We start from the raw sequence: 18,306 nt of genomic DNA, 5'->3' as shown, positions 1-18,306 counted from the left end.
TATGTTTAAAATATTGTTAATATTTTAAATATTTTTTTTAATTTTTTTACACTGTGAACCATATCAACCAAAATATGTACAAATGTTTCTCATTAAATATACACAGTGACATTTTCTCCCCTTTTCCCCCCTTTCCCTCTCCCCCACTTCCCACCCCCTTCCAAAGCCCAAAAATATTCAACATGTACAATACAATAAAACCATAAAACAATATCTTCACACAAAGGAAAATAAACAAGAAAAATGTGTCATCAATTTGTTACACAGTCGTTTTGTCTTATCATTTAGGGGATGGAGGTCCGAGACAAGCTCTCTCTGTTATGTTCCATGTATGGTTCCCAAATTTGTTCAAACAATGTGACTTTATTTTTTAAATTATATGTTATTTTTTCCAATGGAATACATTTATTAATTTCCATGTACCATTGGTGTATTCTCAGGCTCTCTTCTGATTTCCAAGTTGACATTATACATTTTTTTTGCTACAGCTAAGGCTAACATAATAAATCTTTTTTGCACTTTATCCAATTTGAGGCCTAATTCTTTACTACTTATGTTACTTAAAAAAAATCTCTGGATTTATTTTGTATGATTTTATTTAATATCTGATTTAGTTCTTCCCAAAACGTATTCACTTTTGTACATGCCCAAATTGCATGTATTGTTGTTCCCATTTCCTCCTTACACCGAAAACATCTGTCCAATAATGTTGGATCCCATTCTTCCCATTCTTTTAATTTTTGAGGAGTGATAAATACCTTGTGTAACCATTTATACTGTATCATGCGTAACCTTGTGTTTATTGTATTCTTCATAGTTCCACAACATAACTTTTCACATACTTCATTTTTTATCTTTATGTTTAGATCCTTTTCCCACTTCTGCTTAGGTTTATAGTTTATTTCATCATTTTCCTTATCTTGCAGCTTAATGTACATGTTGTTTATAAATCTGTTAATTATCATTGTGTCTGTAATCACATATTCAAAGCTGCTTCCTTCTGGTAATCTCAATCTGTTTCCCAATTTATCCTTTAAATAAGCTTTCAGTTGATGATATGTAAACATTGTACCATGAGTTATTCCATATTTGTACTTCAACTGTTCAAATGTTAATAAATTATTTCCCATAAAACAATTTTCTACTCTTTTGATTCCTTTTCTTTTCCATTCTCTAAAGGAAAGGTTTTTTATTGTAAAAGGGATTAGTGGATTTTGTGCAATAATAATTTTGGTATTTGGTCTTTTTTTTCCCTTTCTAAGTGGATCTTCTTTCATATATTAAGTAAATGATGCAATACTGGTGAGCTTTTATATTGCACCAACTTTTCATCCCACTTATAAAGTATATGTTCTGGTACCTTCTCCCCTATTTTTTCTAGTTCTATCTTAGTCCAGTCTGGTTTTTCTCTTGTCTGGTAAAAATCTGATAAATACCTTAATTGTGTGGCTCTATAATAATTTCTAAATTTTGGTAACTGCAAACCACCTTGGTTATACCTCTCTGTTAATTTATCTAACGCTACCCTCGGTTTCCTCCCTTTCCACAAGAATTTCCTTATTATTCTCCTTAGTTCATTAAAGAATTTTTCTGTTAAGAGAAATGGTAATGTTTGAAATAAGTATTGTATCCTTGGGAACACGTTCATTTTAATGCAATATACCCTCCCTATCAACGTTAACGGTAATTCTTTCCAATGTTCTAAGTCTTCCTGCAATTTCTTTATTAATGACTGATAATTTAGTTTGTTCAAGTGGCTTAAGTTATTATCTAACCTGATACCTAGTGCACCTTGTGCTTGCCATTTAAATGGAGATTCTTTTTTAAATTCTGTATAGTCTGCGTTACTCATTGGCATCACTTTACTTTTCTTTGCAATGATCTTGTACCTCAATATTTCTCCATATTCCTTCAATTTCTTATGTAATTCTTTTATTGATATCTCTGGTTCTGTTAGGTATACTATGATGTCATCTGGAAATACGCTGATTTTATACTCCTTCTCCTTTATTTTTATCCCTTTTTATTTTCTATTCTTATCAGTTCTGCCAAAGGTTCTATTACTAAGGTGAACAATGAGGGGGATAATGGACATCCCTGTTTAGCTGACTTACTTAATTTAAATTGGTTCGATACATATCCATTTACTGCTACCTTTGCCAATGGTCCATTATACAATGCTTTAATCTAATTTATATATTTTTCTGGTAGATTGAACTTCTGTAATACTTTAAATAAGTCATTCCACTCTACTCTGTCAAAGCCTTTTTCTGCGTCTAGAGCAACAGCCACTGTTGGTTTCTTATTTCCTTGAACTGCGTGGATTAGATTAATAAGTTTGCAGACATTGTCCGCTGTTCGTCTTTTCTTAATAAATCCAGTTTGATCTTGTTTTACTACTTTAGGTGCACAATCAGCCAATCTGTTTGCTAATAATTTCGCTATTATCTTATAGTCTGAGTTAAGTAGAGATATTGGTCAATATGATACTGGTGTTAATGGATCCTTCCCAGTCTTTGGTATTACTGTAATTATTGCTGACTTGCATGAATCTGGCAAGTTTTGTGTTTCTTCTACCTGGTTCATTACTTCCAGGAGAGGAGGAATTAATAACTCTTTAAATGTTTTATAAAATTCTATTGGAAATCCATCCTCTCCTGCTATTTTATTGTTCGGCAGCTTTTTTAATATATCCTGTAGTTCCTCTCTTTCAAATGGTTTTATTAGTTTGTTTTGTTCCTCTTCTTGCAATTTCAGCAGTTCAATTTTAGCTAAAAAAAAAACTCCTCTATTTTATCATCTTTCCCCTTGTTCTCAGTTTGGTATAATTGTTCATAACATTCCTTAAAGTTTTCATTAATCTCTGTTGGGTTATATGTAATTTGTTTGTCCTTTTTCCGTGATGCCAATTAAATTCTTTTAGCTTGTTCTGTTTTAAGTTGCCAGGCTAATATTTTGTATGTTTTTTTTCTCCCAGTTTGAAATACTTTTGCTTTGTTTTCATTATGTTCTTCTCCACCTTATACATTTGTAATGTTTCGCATTTTATTTTTTTCCACCAATTCTCTCTTTTTCGTTATATCATCCCTTTTTACTAGTTCCTTTTCTGTACTTACTATCTCCTTTTCCAATTGCTCTATTTTGCAATTGTAATCCTTTTTCATCTTAGTTACATAACTTATTATCTGCCCTCCAATGAAGGCTTTCATTGCGTCCCATAATATAAATTTGTCTTTCACTGATTCTGTGTTTATTTCAAAATATGTTTTAATTTGGCGTACAATAAACTCTCTAAATTCCTTCCTTTTAAGGAGTTTATCCTCCATCTATGTTTTTGGTGGGATGTCCTCCAGTTCTATTGCTAATAACCGGGGTGAATGATCTGATAGTAGTCTCGCTTTATACTCAGTTTTCCTAACTCTCCCTTGAATATGGGCCGACAACAAAAACATATCAATCCTTGAGTATGTTTTATGCCTACTTGAATAATATGAATATTCCTTCTCTCTTTTGTGTTGTCTCCTCCATATATCCATAAGTTTCATTTCCTGCATTGATTTAACCATAAATTTGGCTACTTTATTCCTCTTGCTTGTCTTTTGTCCAGTTTTATCCAACATTGGATCCAAATTAAGGTTAAACCCCCTCCTATTAATATATTTCCTTGTGTATCTACAATCTTCAAAAAAATATCCTGCATAAACTTTTGATCCTCCTTGTTATGTGCATGTATATTGAGCAAATTCCAAAATTCTGAGTCTATCTGACACTTTATCATTACATACCTCCATGCTGGATCTATTATTTCCCACCTCTAGTTTTTGAATTATATGATGCTGCTGCTATGTGTCCTACCCAGTCTCTATTTAATTTGTTATGTTCCACTTCAGTTAGATGCGTTTCCTGCACAAATGCTATATCTGTTTTTTTTTTCTTCAGTAAATTTAGTAGCCTCTTCCTTTTAATTTGGTTATGTATTCCATTAATGTTTATAGTCATATAGTTCAACATAGCCATCTTTTATCTTGCTTACACCTCTTTTCAGCTTCCTTGCCACCTCCACTCCCCTTTTTCTTATTTTCATCTTAGTTTTCCCTTTTTAAACTCAATGTATGACAATACATTTAAAACATAAAATACTCCAACAATTCCCACACCCAATAATACCTTAACCCCAAATGCTTCCCCCCCTCCCCCCCGAGTTGCCCCTTACCCCTTGCCAGGCAACCACAACTCTCTTTTCCGTTTGGATTGCGATCTTGCTCGCAAGCGTCAACTGATTTTGCAGTGACGGTTATTCCCTCTCCCCCCCGAAAACACTTTTTTACTCATATAACAAAGCTCTCTTTTTCCCCCTTCTTCCTTCATTCCCTTCTTTTTTCCCTCTTTTTTCTTTACATATACATTGTTTTTACATCTTTATGTGTGTGTGTGTGTGTGTGTGTGTGTGTGTGTGTGTGTGTGTGTGTATATTATCGCTGTTCTTCATTCTTGTTGTATCTCTTCTTCTGTCCTGCAAATATTCTGCAAATTCTTGTGCTTCCTCCGGATCCGAGAACAGACTGTTTTGCTCCCTGGGTATAAATATTTTAAGCACGGCTGGATGTCTTAACATAAACTTATAAGCTTTTTTCCATAAAATCGTTTTCGCTGTATTAAACTCCTTCCTCCTCTTTAAAAGTTCAAAACTTATGTCTGCGTAAAAAAAAAAAAAAAAAAATATTTTTTGACCCTTGTATTCCAATGGCTTATTATCTTCTCTTACTTTATTCCTTGCCCGCTCCAGTATATTTTCTCTTGTCGTATATCTCAAATATTTTACTAAGATGGATCTTGGTTTTTGATGTGTCTGCGGTTTCAGAGCTAGTACCCTGTGTGCCCTTTCTATTTCCATTTCTTGCTGCATTTCTGGCATTCCCAGGACCTTCGGGATCCATCCTTTTATAACTTCTTTCATGTCTGTGGCTTTTTCACCCTCCTTCAGGCCCATTATTTTTATGTTGTTTCGCCTACTATAATTTTCCAACATATCAATTTTCTGAGATAACAACTCTTGTGTCTCTTTAATTTTTTTTGTCACTTTCTTCCAATTTTTCTCCTAAGTCATTTACTTCCATTTCTACAGCTGTTTCCTGCTCTTCCACATTCTCTACTCTTTTCCCTATTTCTGTCATGACCAGTACTAAACTTTGCATTTTATCTTCTGCTCTTTTCATTTTTCTATTAATTGCACTAAATTCTAATGATAACCATCCTTTTAATGATCTCATTTGTTCTTCAAAAAAAGCTTTATCTATATTCTGTCTATCTGTTTTACCTTCTATTTCTCTGTGAAGATCTTGGTGGTCTTCCACTTCTTCTGAGTCTGTACCTGTATTTGTGTCTTCTCTTCTTTGTGTCTTCTTCTCTTCTTTGTGTCTGTGTCTCTGTCTCTTCTGTTTTTCCTGATGAGTTGCTTATATCTCTTTGTCGGGCCTTCTGACATTGATCCTCTTGTCGGTGACCCTGCCGTCTTTCTCCCTCATCAGTTTCCTTGCTCTCTCCCCTGCCACCATCCTCATCCTCCAGCCGAGCGCCCTGGTGTCGGGCGTCCCTCAACTGGTTGCACTGTGGCTGCCCGCTTCTCTGCTGAGCCCCCCTCCCGTCGGTGCTTTTTCCTTTGATTGTGCACTTTTGTTTGGCTCCGGGAGCCACTTTTGAAGTCCACCGGTCGGGAGGTCGCAACTCCGCAGGGCAGGCACCAACCTCTGGGATCAGGCGCTCCTTGCCACCACAGGTCCCTGTTCCTTCGTGCAAGTAAGGCTTTCTTCTCTGGTAAGTTTTTTTTTGGTTGTTTTTACTTTCTCCTTCTTGGGTACCATCTTCTTTCTCTTCTCTGTAACTTTATCTTCTATTTCTTATTTTATATTTGTTGAGCTTTGTCTTTTCCTAACTTTTTTTCTTTTTTTCTGGAGAGGGCTAGTTTTACCCGACCGGCCACTACTCCATCACGTGACTCTTCTTTCATTGTTAATATTTTGATTCCTGCATTTTCTGTTTAGTGGTCACAATTAACAAGTGTAACCTGTTTGCAAGTGGGCAGAAAGAATTGCTTTGTCATTGCTGCTTCCTTGTGCTACCTTGTGAAAATGACTGCTCATAGATCTGTCCTTTTCAGCAACATTCAATAAAACAGATGTAAACATGAAAATCTATAGACCCTGTGGATGAAGTAAAAACATAATGCTGGAGGAACTCAGCAGGTCAAACAGTGTCCTTTAAAAAGCTGAAGTCCAAAATATCGGTTATTTTTTTTACCTTTGTTGATTCAAGGACACTGTTTGACCTGCTGAGTTTCTCTGGCATTGTATTTTTACTTCAATAAAACAGATGTTACATTCATCTGATTAGTCATGTATTCAATCCTGCTGGATTGGATCACGATTTTACATAGACATAATTTGTTAAATCAGTGAGACTCAACCCAGATTTTTATCCATGACACAGCTTTGGTCAGTATTAATACTACCAAATTGGTTTTCTTCCAAAATTATATTATGGAAGAGGAGAAGCAAACCAAGAGTGAGTACTAACATTTTATTTTGAGAATCTAAGATGTTAGAATTTAGAGATTACAACAGCAACATGTAGATTTGACGTCGTAAGATTTAGGTGCATTTTTTAAAATTGAATCTGTTTTTAATTTGGGAACTTTTTGTAAAGTTGCAAAGAAAGAATTGGAGATGACTTGGCCAGTAGTTGTATTATAAGCTGTTTAAGGTTTTATGGGTAAAGAAAAAACCTTAATTGGAGCAAATGAACACATTTTACGAACTGTTGGGAATAATTTAATTCATCAGTTAAATGTTGCACGATATCTTTAAGTAATTACATTGAGATTGACTTTTCAAAGAAAAATCCAGAAAATTTAATGTTGACATTATAATTTTATGGTTCATTTTGTTTGCTGCCCATTGGAAAATGCGATCACACAAAAAGTGTCTTTGGAAAAAATGCAAGTTTTGTATTATTTTTAAAAAGTTGTTTGAACATATAATGAAATAATTATGTTTTCAATTAATTTCAGCTGTCCTATAAGTACACTTACTCTCATTTTTCATTTATGTTTATATGAACATTTTGAAAACTTTATGAAACTGCAGGAGTATGTTAGTTTATTTGGCCACAGCTTTGAGATCAGGTATATAGATTCCATCAAAAGGGATGACTGTCTCTTTAAAAGTTTATCCCTGTGGCACCATTATGTAAGCATACATATGGGACAGTAAAAATGGAAGACGACACATTAAATGACATTATTATAAAATGCAATACTCTTGGAACGATTCCTTATTAAATTATGCTCTAAGATCTGAGATGAATTTCTCCAATCTCTAATCCATCACTGAAGAAATATTAAAAGATAGGCCTCAACTGGTATTAGATTGGTACTCAGTCTTTTCTTTCATTATTTTGAATTAGGGTGCTACTGGGGGAAAGCCTCTTAATGAGAATTACAGTGATTCACTGTCCTCGTTTCAGTTTCTGACAAGTAAAATATTAACTCTTCAGTCACAGCTGTCTGAATTAAAATACTTTGCAACCACAGATGCACAAATTAAATTGTGCTTTATGTTTCTACGTTTCTGTCTTCCTTTGAGTCAAAAGCAGAAAGGCAGCAATGTCACAAAATGCCAGCTCAGAACTGATGCTTGGGTCTTTTGTGGCTCCTGCAAGTAAAATTCAGTCTTTGTTACAAAAGTATAGACTCTGTTGTGATTGACTAGCAGTTTTCACAAATAGAACATCACATGACCTTTAATTGAATTGTAAACTCAGTAACACAGATATGCTCTTTGCTATCTTTAAATAATCAATCAATCTCTGCTTAGCCAGTTAAATGCAAATTGAAGTGTTATCAAAGGGTTTTTAAACAGTTAACACCATCATCAATCAGATGTATGTTTAACATTGTGGCTCATTGTCAATAAAATTCTGTTTGTGATGCATTAAAGGAAAAGAATAAATTGTTCAAATATGAAATTGAAAAAATATTTTTTCTCTTCACTACTGTTGTCAACAAAAATGAAACAGAAATAACAAATCTTCACATTTCCCATCCTCCCCAGAGCTTCACTCAGATATTAGTACTGTCCCTACAGCAGAAATTTGTAAAAAAAAAAGATGAAATCCATCATTACTTATTGATTAGTTATTCTTTATGTCCCAGTATGCACCTCATAAATTCTTCTTTACCTTAATAATTGACTATTGGTCAATTCACTTGATTGGTTGAGAGGTAACCCAAGATGGACATTGACAGATGATCTCATGCTGTTTTTTTCTCTCTTCTTGTATTTGTGATGATATCATAATACTTTTGATATGACTGGCATATTCCGACAAGCACCTCTGACTTCTTTTTCAATATGTAGCTTTTTGTAATGCTAACTTGCGAATCTTCAAAAGATTTACAATTTTTAAAAAAATCACCTGCAGGCATGTATCAATTCTGTGTTGAAAAATACTTTATTTGAACAAATTAGCATGACACATTATCAATACATAAAAGAGGAATTTCTTCGAAGTGATCCTGCACTATAATATTTCACATAAACTTAGGTTAAACTACCTCATCTTTGTCCTGTGAATTAATCCTTCATAGCAGTACGTAAAGTGTCTTTTTAGATTTGTGTGTAGACCAATGTCACAGGGCAAGCTATGTGGCGGTTTAATTTATTTTTTTTTGGGAAGACATTAGAAGAACTCGATAAAGGGTCAAGTAATTTCATCCAGGTTGCTACTAGTTAGTTTAGAAAAAATGACAATAGTTGAGATTGACAGTGTTACATTTCTTCAAATATATTTCATTAAACATTTGAAATTTCACCTTTTTAACCATAGAACATGATTATTTGTACCATTCTCTTAGCTTTTGGACAAAAATTACACACCTGATATCTAATAGGGTATTTTTATTAATTTTTTTTTATTTTGTAAGTGATCTAGAAGCTGAAATAAGATGGTTACTTTTAGTCAGGAGTGACTTTGGTTCCAAGGCTTACATTGTTTCCAGGGAGGTTGCAGTGGGAGTAATTTCAGCGAATTGTAAGTGGACAGTAACTCCACAGGGAGCTCTGGCAATCATGGCGGAAACAATGTTTACATCGATCAGCTGTCATGGTGATTTATGGCTTCATTTTGCCGTAATGGAGAATTAGTGGGAAGATTATCAGGGACTCAACACTTTGGCTTGTTACCCATGTCCAGACGAGCAATTTGTCTAACTGAAGTAGTGAAATACTTGTGACAGCACCAACACTTGCCCTAATTCAATCAACAGAAAATGTTGGAATTAATTTGTTACAAGAAAATTTAAATATGTTCAGCAAACAGTAACCGCAGAGAAGAAGGCTGATTTATTGTACTCGGCAAGATATTGATCCACTTCGATCTGACCCATGTTGAGGTTCTAATGTGTAATAATTTCCAATTTAAAGTCCTTTTCAAGATCACGAGTTTAAGGAGAGGGCAGGTGGAGACCTGAGACCAGATTAGGTGCCTATTGCCATGCTCTTGTCAAAAACGTTGTTTGAATGCAAATTGTGCAGCTTTTTTATTACATTATCCTGAATATGCCTGACATGATTTGGATTAGGTCAAACTGGTTGCCAATAGGATGTCAAAAGCATCACAGTGACTTTGTTTCTGTAAAAAAAAAAACCACTTCAGGTTAAAAACAAACCAGATGCAACTTTTTGAAAGCTTTGTGAATAGCCAGGTTTTAACTGTGTTGCAAACTTCCATTGTTCCGACCTGCTTTTATTCATTTTCTATATTACATTAATTTTATATTTAAAGTTATAATAACAGTGACTAGTTCAACAGAAAAGCATCAACTGGTCAGGTTAAGTTGTCTCTTGAAGCTTTCTGCTTTTGTATGATGGAAAAGATTTTGTATGTCTGCAAAAATATTTCAGTTGTACAAAACATCTTATCAGGCTCCTGGGGCCAAATAATCAGGAAGATTTAATGAAAACATTCTAGGGACAATTTAATCGTGCCAAATCAGTCAATCAAACAACCCACTGGCTCATTGTTATGAGGACAGTTTAACCAATTACTGAATCTACTTCCCAAGTGACTGTGGAAAAGAATGTTTAGAAAAGCTATGTCACGGTGCAGACAATTCTTGTAGCTATTTTTAAGAAAAAAAAATTATGGTAATAAATTATAAAATTAAACACAAGGTGGTAATGCTTTTGAGATCTTTCCCCCAGTATTTAGTTTAATTTCTTACTGTTTTCATACAATTGTTGAACTCTTCTGATGTTAATTCTTCCATCAAAGCAGGAATATATTTTCTTCTTGTTTGTATCACAATGTGATCATGTAAATAAATTCAACTGTTCAATCTCTCCCTCTTTGTAATGGATTATCTTGTCTGAAATTTGCCGTGTTAAAAGATAGGTAACAGAGTTTTGAGGGATGGGGTTAAATCAGTATTAATGTGGCAGGGTCTGACAAAGAGTAAATGATTACAAAGTGACATACTGAATGAAATTATTTGGCAATGAAATAATCCACAATAAACATTTTCTTCATCTATATAAAGTTTTTTGTTGAGGGGGAAAATATAACCTGAGTACTTAAGATACATCACCGAAGACTTTTTTTCCCTTTTGTTCTAAAATTTGGTGCATGGATGCAAACATTCAACAAGGAATCAGTAAAAATTGATTTTTTTTTTGATGTATAAAATGCTATTTTAAGTAGGGGAAATAAGGCCAGGAGCTACAGTACATTGGTTCTCCTGCTGGTGCACACATTAAAAATAGAACTCAGCTCATCAATTCTAAAAGTATCTGTTACGTAATTGTGTCTGCCGTCAGCTGTATTAAGCTTGCTTTGCTTTTACTCACTCCTGGGACCATAAAACTGCACGTGTAACAACTTTGTTACTCGTGAAAAATTGACATTGAATTCTGAAGTGATAAGTTCCAATGTTGAGCACTTATAAAAATTAAAAAATTGTGATAGAAATGAGGACACATGGAGATAGAATATGAGTAACATCTTCACATTTAAACTTCATTTTGTGTATCATCTCATTAAATATTGGATATTCACACTTCTAAGATCTTGAGTTAACTTTAGCAGTGGAAAATGTGTGTTTGGCTAAAGTGACTTGTGTATCCCATGCTCAGAAGATCTAATATATCCCGACATACAAGATGGAAGAACTGTATGTATGTTTTCTGTGAAATCTAATTATATTTTCAGTTGAATTGTTATGGACAGCAGTGCGATGAAACAAAGACAATATCTCCACTCATGAAATTGCCATCACTTCTCTGAAACTGAGGATGAGAACTCAGCCTTACTTGTATTAGCCCAATATGACAAAGTAGAGAAAATTGCAGGTATCAATTTAACCCTGTTTTTTTTTGTCATTTATGGTTTTGTGGTGGTTTTTAACATCTCTGTGCCAATAAAAGACACAATATTGTCTGAAATTTTGGTTCATTAACTTCCTCAATGTCAAAAGACTAAAATAAAATGAGCACTTATTTTTATATATTGAGAAATAAAGCACAAGGTAATTATTAGAGATATTTTTGAAGGTTCAAAACACATTTTGTATGTTATATTTCTGACAAAACATTTTTAATACCATGATATGTTTTTACTACTTATCTGCTATTTTCTTGAATGAGTTTTTGATCAAATGGGTAAAACCATTCAAGTAGTTTTGAAGAACAGGTTACAAACTACATTTCTCTGAAGTCTGAAAAATTAATAAAGTTTGTTACATCTGTAACGTGCATGTAATATAAAAAATTGGCGAGGAATCCTGCAAAAAGCTCATCATACATGTATTCTAGAATTCTTTGAATTTTTTTAACTCATGAAAGTAATTGAAAAAGTTTTCCTGGTTCAAGTTGACAAGGACAAAATAGTCCCTTTGTAATAATGTTTTTATGCATTTTTGTTAGATATTTATTATTTTCACATGAAGAAAGCAATAGAAATTCAGAGCTCTGATGTTTTCATAAATTATCAAACAGTATTATACCTTAATGTAGTAATTGAATTTATGCAATGGTAACTGTGAAAGTAAGAAAACCCCATACTTGGTTTGAATAGCTGCTTAAAAATCTGGAAATGTCTGATTTAGGTAGGGGTTAATATTACAAGCTAACAAGGTTTCCTCGTTTTACACTTTGCAGCAACATACCTTTCCAGCAGGTATTACCACTTAGCTGTCAGGAGAAGGAAACACTGTTGATATTCACTCACCACATTAGACTGGACAGCTGTTGCTCTATTCCATGCTTCAAGATGGAGCAAGAATAAAATGGAAAGAAATGGAACAGAACTTTCTTGTTTAAAATTAGGGTATATTTATATTATGATTTGTAATTTGTTTGCTGGACACAGATTTGTATTGGAAAGGAAACTGGTGTTTCATGGAATTTTTGACGATAAATTTATTTTGCCATGGAAATTTTGTACACCTTCTTGAAATTATTATCACATTTATGAGTGCTCTGTAATTATTTTTAAATGCATTTAAAAAATCTGAATATGTTTAGATTTAGGTTCACATTACGTATCAGTTAGTTTGCTTTTTCCAACATTCATTTTGAGTTAGATGCATTTTCCCTTGAACAATGTACGCAACTTAATCTTAACCCTTTGGCAAAGTGCCTTTTGGGAAGTCGGCAAGAGGGTGAAATATTCCATCCACTGGCTATGAGATTCTGTAATTCTGGTCCCTTGCCACAATAACATATGATTCTTCTTCCTTTCCCTGAGGGGATGTGAGTTGCAGCCAGAAGTCGATCACGATGATTATTTGGCTAAAATGGATCTTGCTCAACGGAGAGGCACTGATTTCAGTTTCTGTACTGCTGTCGTGATACAAAATGTTATTTCACAAGGTAATATAAATTTAATAATCATATTTTAAATTCTCTTTCTACTTTCCCAGTGCTTACATTTTGAGCCACAGTATGTCCATTCCTGCTACTAACATAATTGATACTGCAAAATTCAATTAGGTTGCTTTAGTTTTGGACTTTGATGCAAAATCAATATTTTTCTTTTCCCAAGACAAAGCTCTGTGTAAGCCCCACTGATACGAGCATGTCAACTACATGTAAATGATGTATTGGTTTAATTTAAATATATTCCATTTAAAAACTCAAATAATCTGGCACACCTTGGACTTTGGTCATGTGGGACTAGAAGATTTTACAGATTATTGGATATTATATCAATTTGTCCAAACCAAATTTTAATAAATTTTTCTACCTGTTACACTGTAGCTTAATAAATTTTCCAATGGATCATGTGATTTTAAAGGGAATGAAAATAAACAATAACTTCCGACCCCAACTCTGTCTGTGTACCATTTCTAATCCCTGGTGTTCTAGACCCGAGCCCCTCTTCTGACTACACATCTGCCCCACAATTTTGATGCTGGTCCAAGCCCACAGACTTAACTTGCATTCTACATTAAAGATCAATTTCCACAGTGCTGGATTGTCAGAGTTTTTCTGTTTTGTGCTCTGAAATAGATCATGAGAAAATATTGAAATATAATGGAACAGTATCTTTCCATCAGAATGGAATGAATGCCTTTTTGGATAGGATAAAGAAAAAAATTCTCAGTTATTGGTGAAATGAAAGTAAAGAAAAAAAAAACAGGAATTTGTCATTAAAATTCATTGGAACTTTTAACTAAAAGACAATCATTAAAAGTTAATAGCATTTGAACATGGTCTAAATGGAAGGATACCACAAATATTACATACATGGCAGCAGCAATATAAATTAGCCCTTCATGGTATTGTACTTAAAATATATTTTTAATTATTAATGAACAATTATATAACACCTACTTTAATTTAACTAACTTATCTAAACTTAATTTATATATATATATAATTATCTAACTTTAACTTGAATATATTGGTGTGTGTTGAATACCCAAGGCCACGACAGTTCAAGGCTCATTTTTGAGAAGATAGTTCCAAGTTCAGAAATTTGGTGATGATACATGGGCTTGAGATTGATGTGACATGTAGGCTTTAGATGGTTGAGGCATGCAGGTCTGAGATGAATGATGAGACTCGCAGGCTTTAAGTGGTTGAGGCCCGCAGGCTTTAAGTGGTGAGACACACTTAGATGGAAGGAGCAGTTCATGAAGTAGGTGAAAGAGACTGGGGGGTGACAAAAGGTTGATTAACACGAAAACCCTTGCTTTGGTACTTCAGAGAAATGTCCTTTTAAGATGAGGGCTGCCTTCAGTAATTAGGATCCCTTTTATGGGTCAGTCAAAATGGAGTGCAGTATTTCTTTTGCCAATAGAGAACCCTTCTCATGGGTTAGTTGAGTAGACTGCAGTATTTCTTCTGAAACTTTAAAACCCTTTTTGGGGGTCAGTCGAAGTGACCAAAAAGAGGAAATCTTGACAATTCTGTCTATAACCACACAATGAAGCCAAGTGAGTTTCTCAATCCATGAAGGAGGTCGAGGAGATGCTTCTCTTGTGCTGCCTTCTTAAAATGGCCTCTTGTACAAAATGTGTATCGTCTTTTTAAGAAGCTGGTCACATGGTCTCTGCCCTTGGCTCTCCAGGGCTGGTCCCCTTCACTCTGCAAATGTATCAACTTTTTGGAATATGCTGTCTTTGAAGCCTGCTGCTAGTTCACAGTCACTTTCCAAAACCTGCAGGCTTTAGCTAAATCTGTTCTCTTAAAGGGTCAGTGCCACACAAATAAAATTAACTGGAAATTGGGGAGGGGAGGAGAGTCACACAGAGGCAAATCGCAAAATAATTTGGAAGCTTTGTATAAAAGCCTTTAAAACTAATATAAAAAAATTATGTGATGTACAATCTCTGCATTACCAGTGCAAAAGACAATTCTGGACCAAGCTGGACTCTCAAATGAACCTGAGCAGCTGTGGCAGAGCTTGCATCCCATCACATCTTATAAGATGAAAAAAGGCCATATCATTCATTGTGATACATCTTTTCCAGATAAGCTCAATGCCTTCTATGCTTGCTTTGAAATGGAAAACAATGATGTGCCCTCACTAGCCCCAACAGCCCCTGGGGATTTTATGCTCCCAATTTCTGATGCTGATGTGAAAAGAATCTTTAGGAGCATAAATCCTCTGAAAGCATCCAGCCCAGATGGTGAATCTAGTTGTGTTCTCAAATCTTGTCAGACAAACTGGCTTGAGCTATTGTAGACTTGTTCAACCACTTACTGCCATGGTCTGAGGTCCCCACAAAGTGTTTTGAGAGATTGGTTATGGACCAAAGTCAACTCCTGTGTTTGGAAGGAATTGGACCCACTTCAATCTGCATATTGTTGCAACAGGTCAGTGACAGACGCCACCTTGCTGGCTCTCCATTATGCGTTAGATCACCTGGAACACAAGGACAAGCATTCGACGACATCATACTAGAAAAATGTGAACATGCTGAGGAATCTGGGACTCTGCCCATCTCTCAGCAACTGGATCCTCGACTTCCTCATCGGTAGACCCTAATCAGTACAGATAGGCAACATTAGCTCAGAGCTGTGTGCTTTGTCCCCTTCTTTAGTCCTGATACATTTATGATTGTGTAACCATTTGGCTTGAATAATGGGAAATTATGTCATAATATATAATCAAAAGCATGACATAATCGATGGAGATGGAGAATGTTGTTTGGTGCCAGAAAACAATCTTGTAATCAATATCAAAAAGACCAAGGTGCATATTGTAGATTTTATGAAAGGAAGACTGAAGGGCCTTGCACCTGTCTACATTGGTGGGGAAGATGGTTAGTTCCTTCAAATTCCTGGGAGTCCACATTTTCAGAGGACCTCCTCTGGAGCCAGCATATCAAGGCAACTGTGAAGAAGTCATATCAATGCCTCTACTTTCTCATAAGTATGAGGAGATTTGGCATGTCATTGAACACTCAGTTGAACAGTGTATTGTGGAAAGTTTACTGACTGGTGCATCATGGCTTGGTTTGGTTACTTGAGCACTCAGAACCCGCAGAAGGCTGCGATGTAAAGGACTATGTTGTAATAGTCAGAGACCATCTGGAAAATAGCGATCATAGTATGATTGAATTTCTCATTCAGATGGAAGGGGAAATAGTTAGATCTAAAACTAATATATTATGCTTAAACAGAGGTGACTACCTTAGGATGAGAGAGGAGATGGACAGAGTGGACTGGGAGCACAGGCTAATTGATGAAACAGTTGAGGAACAGTGGAAGATTTTCAAATAAATATTTTGTAATGCTCAACAAAAATATATTCTGGTCAGGAAAAAGGGCAGCAAGGGAGGGAATAATCAACCGTGGTTAACAAAGGAAATAAAGGAGAGTATAAAATTGAAGGTGCAGGTGTACAAAGCTGCAAAGGGCAGTGGGAAACTGGAAGATTGGGATGACTTTAAGAGACAACAAGGGGTTATAAAACGGGTAATAAGAAATTGGGAAAAAGGATTATGAAAGTAAATTGGCACAAAATATAAAAACAGAAAGCAAAAAAAATTATAAATATATAAAACGGAAGTTAACATAGGGCCCTTGGAGGATGAGAAAGGAAAACTGGTAGCAAAAAATGAGGAAATGGCCGAGGCATTGAACAAATATTTTTTGTCAGTCTTCGCGGTGGAAGACACGTCCAGCATGCCCAAGTGCGGAGTTAAGGATGTGAATGTTGGGGAGGGCCTTGATAAAATAGTTGTTACAAGTAGTGATGGAGTAGTGATGGAGAAACTAATGAGACTAAAGCTAGACAAATCACCTGGTCCTGATGATATGTATCCAAGGGTTCTGAAGGAAATGGCAGAAGTTATAGTTGATGCATTGGTGGTCCTATACCAAAATTCCTTGGATTCTGGGCAGGTCTCGGCAGACTGGAAGACAGCAAATGTCACGCCACTTTTTAAGAAGGGATGTAGGCAGAAGACTGGAAATTATCGGCCAATTAGCTTGATGTCTGTAGTTGGAAAAATGCTTGAAGCCGTCATTAAAGATGAAATAGTGAAACTTTTGGAACGTAAGGGTTCAATCAGGCAGATACAGCATGGTTTTAGAAAGGGAAGATCTTGTTTGACAAACTTGTTAGGATTCTTTGAGGATATAATGGGTGCGGTGGATAGAGGGGAACAGGTTGATGTTGTATATTTGGATTTCCAGAAAGCGTTTGATAAGGTGCCGCACAAGAGACTTATCAGTAAGTTACAGGAAAGTGGAGTCCAGGGAAGTATATTGGCATGGATCGAAAATTGGTTGTCTGACAAGAGGCAGAGAGTCGGGATAAATGGGAGTTTTTCAGGTTGGGGTGCCGCAGGGGTCAGTGCTAGGCCCACAACTGTTCATCATTTACATTGATGACTTGGAGGAGGGGATAAAATGTGGTGTAGCCAAGTTTGCGGATGACACCAAATTGAGTGGAAGAGCAAATTGTAATGAGGATGTGGAGAGTCTGCAGAGGGATATAATTAAGCTGGATGAGTGGGCAAAGGTCTGGCAGATGGAGTACAATGTTAGTAAGTGTGAGGTCATCCACTTTTGGAAGAAAAATAAAAGAGCTGAATATTATTTAAAGGGTGAAAAAGTACAGCATGCTGTTGTACAGAGGGACTTAGGAATGCTTGTGAATGAATTGCAAAATGTTAGGTTGCAGATACAGCAGGCTATTAAGAAGGCAAATGGAATGTTGGCCTTCATCGCTAGAGGAATTGAATTCAGGAGTAGGGAGGTAATGTTGGAACTGTATAAGGTACTGATGAGACTGCACATGGAGTACTGTGTCCAGTTCTGGTCTCCATATTTGAGGAAGGATATACTGGCTTTGGAGACGGTCCAGAGGAGGTTTACTAGGTTGATCCCTGGGATGAAGGGGTTGACTTATGATGAAAGATTAAATCGTCTAAGATTGTACTCGCTTGAGTTCAGAAGAATGAGAGGAGATCTTATAGAAACATATAGGATTATGAAGGGTATGGATAGGATAGATGTAGGAAGGTTTTTTGAGCTGGCCATGGAAATTAAAATGAGAGGACACAGTCTCAAGATTCGGGGGAGTAGATTTAGGACAGAGATGAGGAAAAATAGTTTTTCCCAGAGACTAGTGAATATTTGGAATTCTTTATCCAGGGAAGTGGTTGAGGCTGCTTCATTAAACATATTTAAAATTCGGTTAGATAAATTTTTACATGATAGAGGAATTAGGGGATATGGGGAGAAGGCAGGTAGGTGGAGTTAGGTCATAAATTAGATCAGCCATGATCATATTGAA

Source organism: Narcine bancroftii, chromosome 9, assembly GCF_036971445.1.
Source record: "Narcine bancroftii isolate sNarBan1 chromosome 9, sNarBan1.hap1, whole genome shotgun sequence".
Classification (NCBI taxonomy): domain Eukaryota; kingdom Metazoa; phylum Chordata; class Chondrichthyes; order Torpediniformes; family Narcinidae; genus Narcine; species Narcine bancroftii.
Note: the sequence above shows the minus strand (reverse complement) of the source record.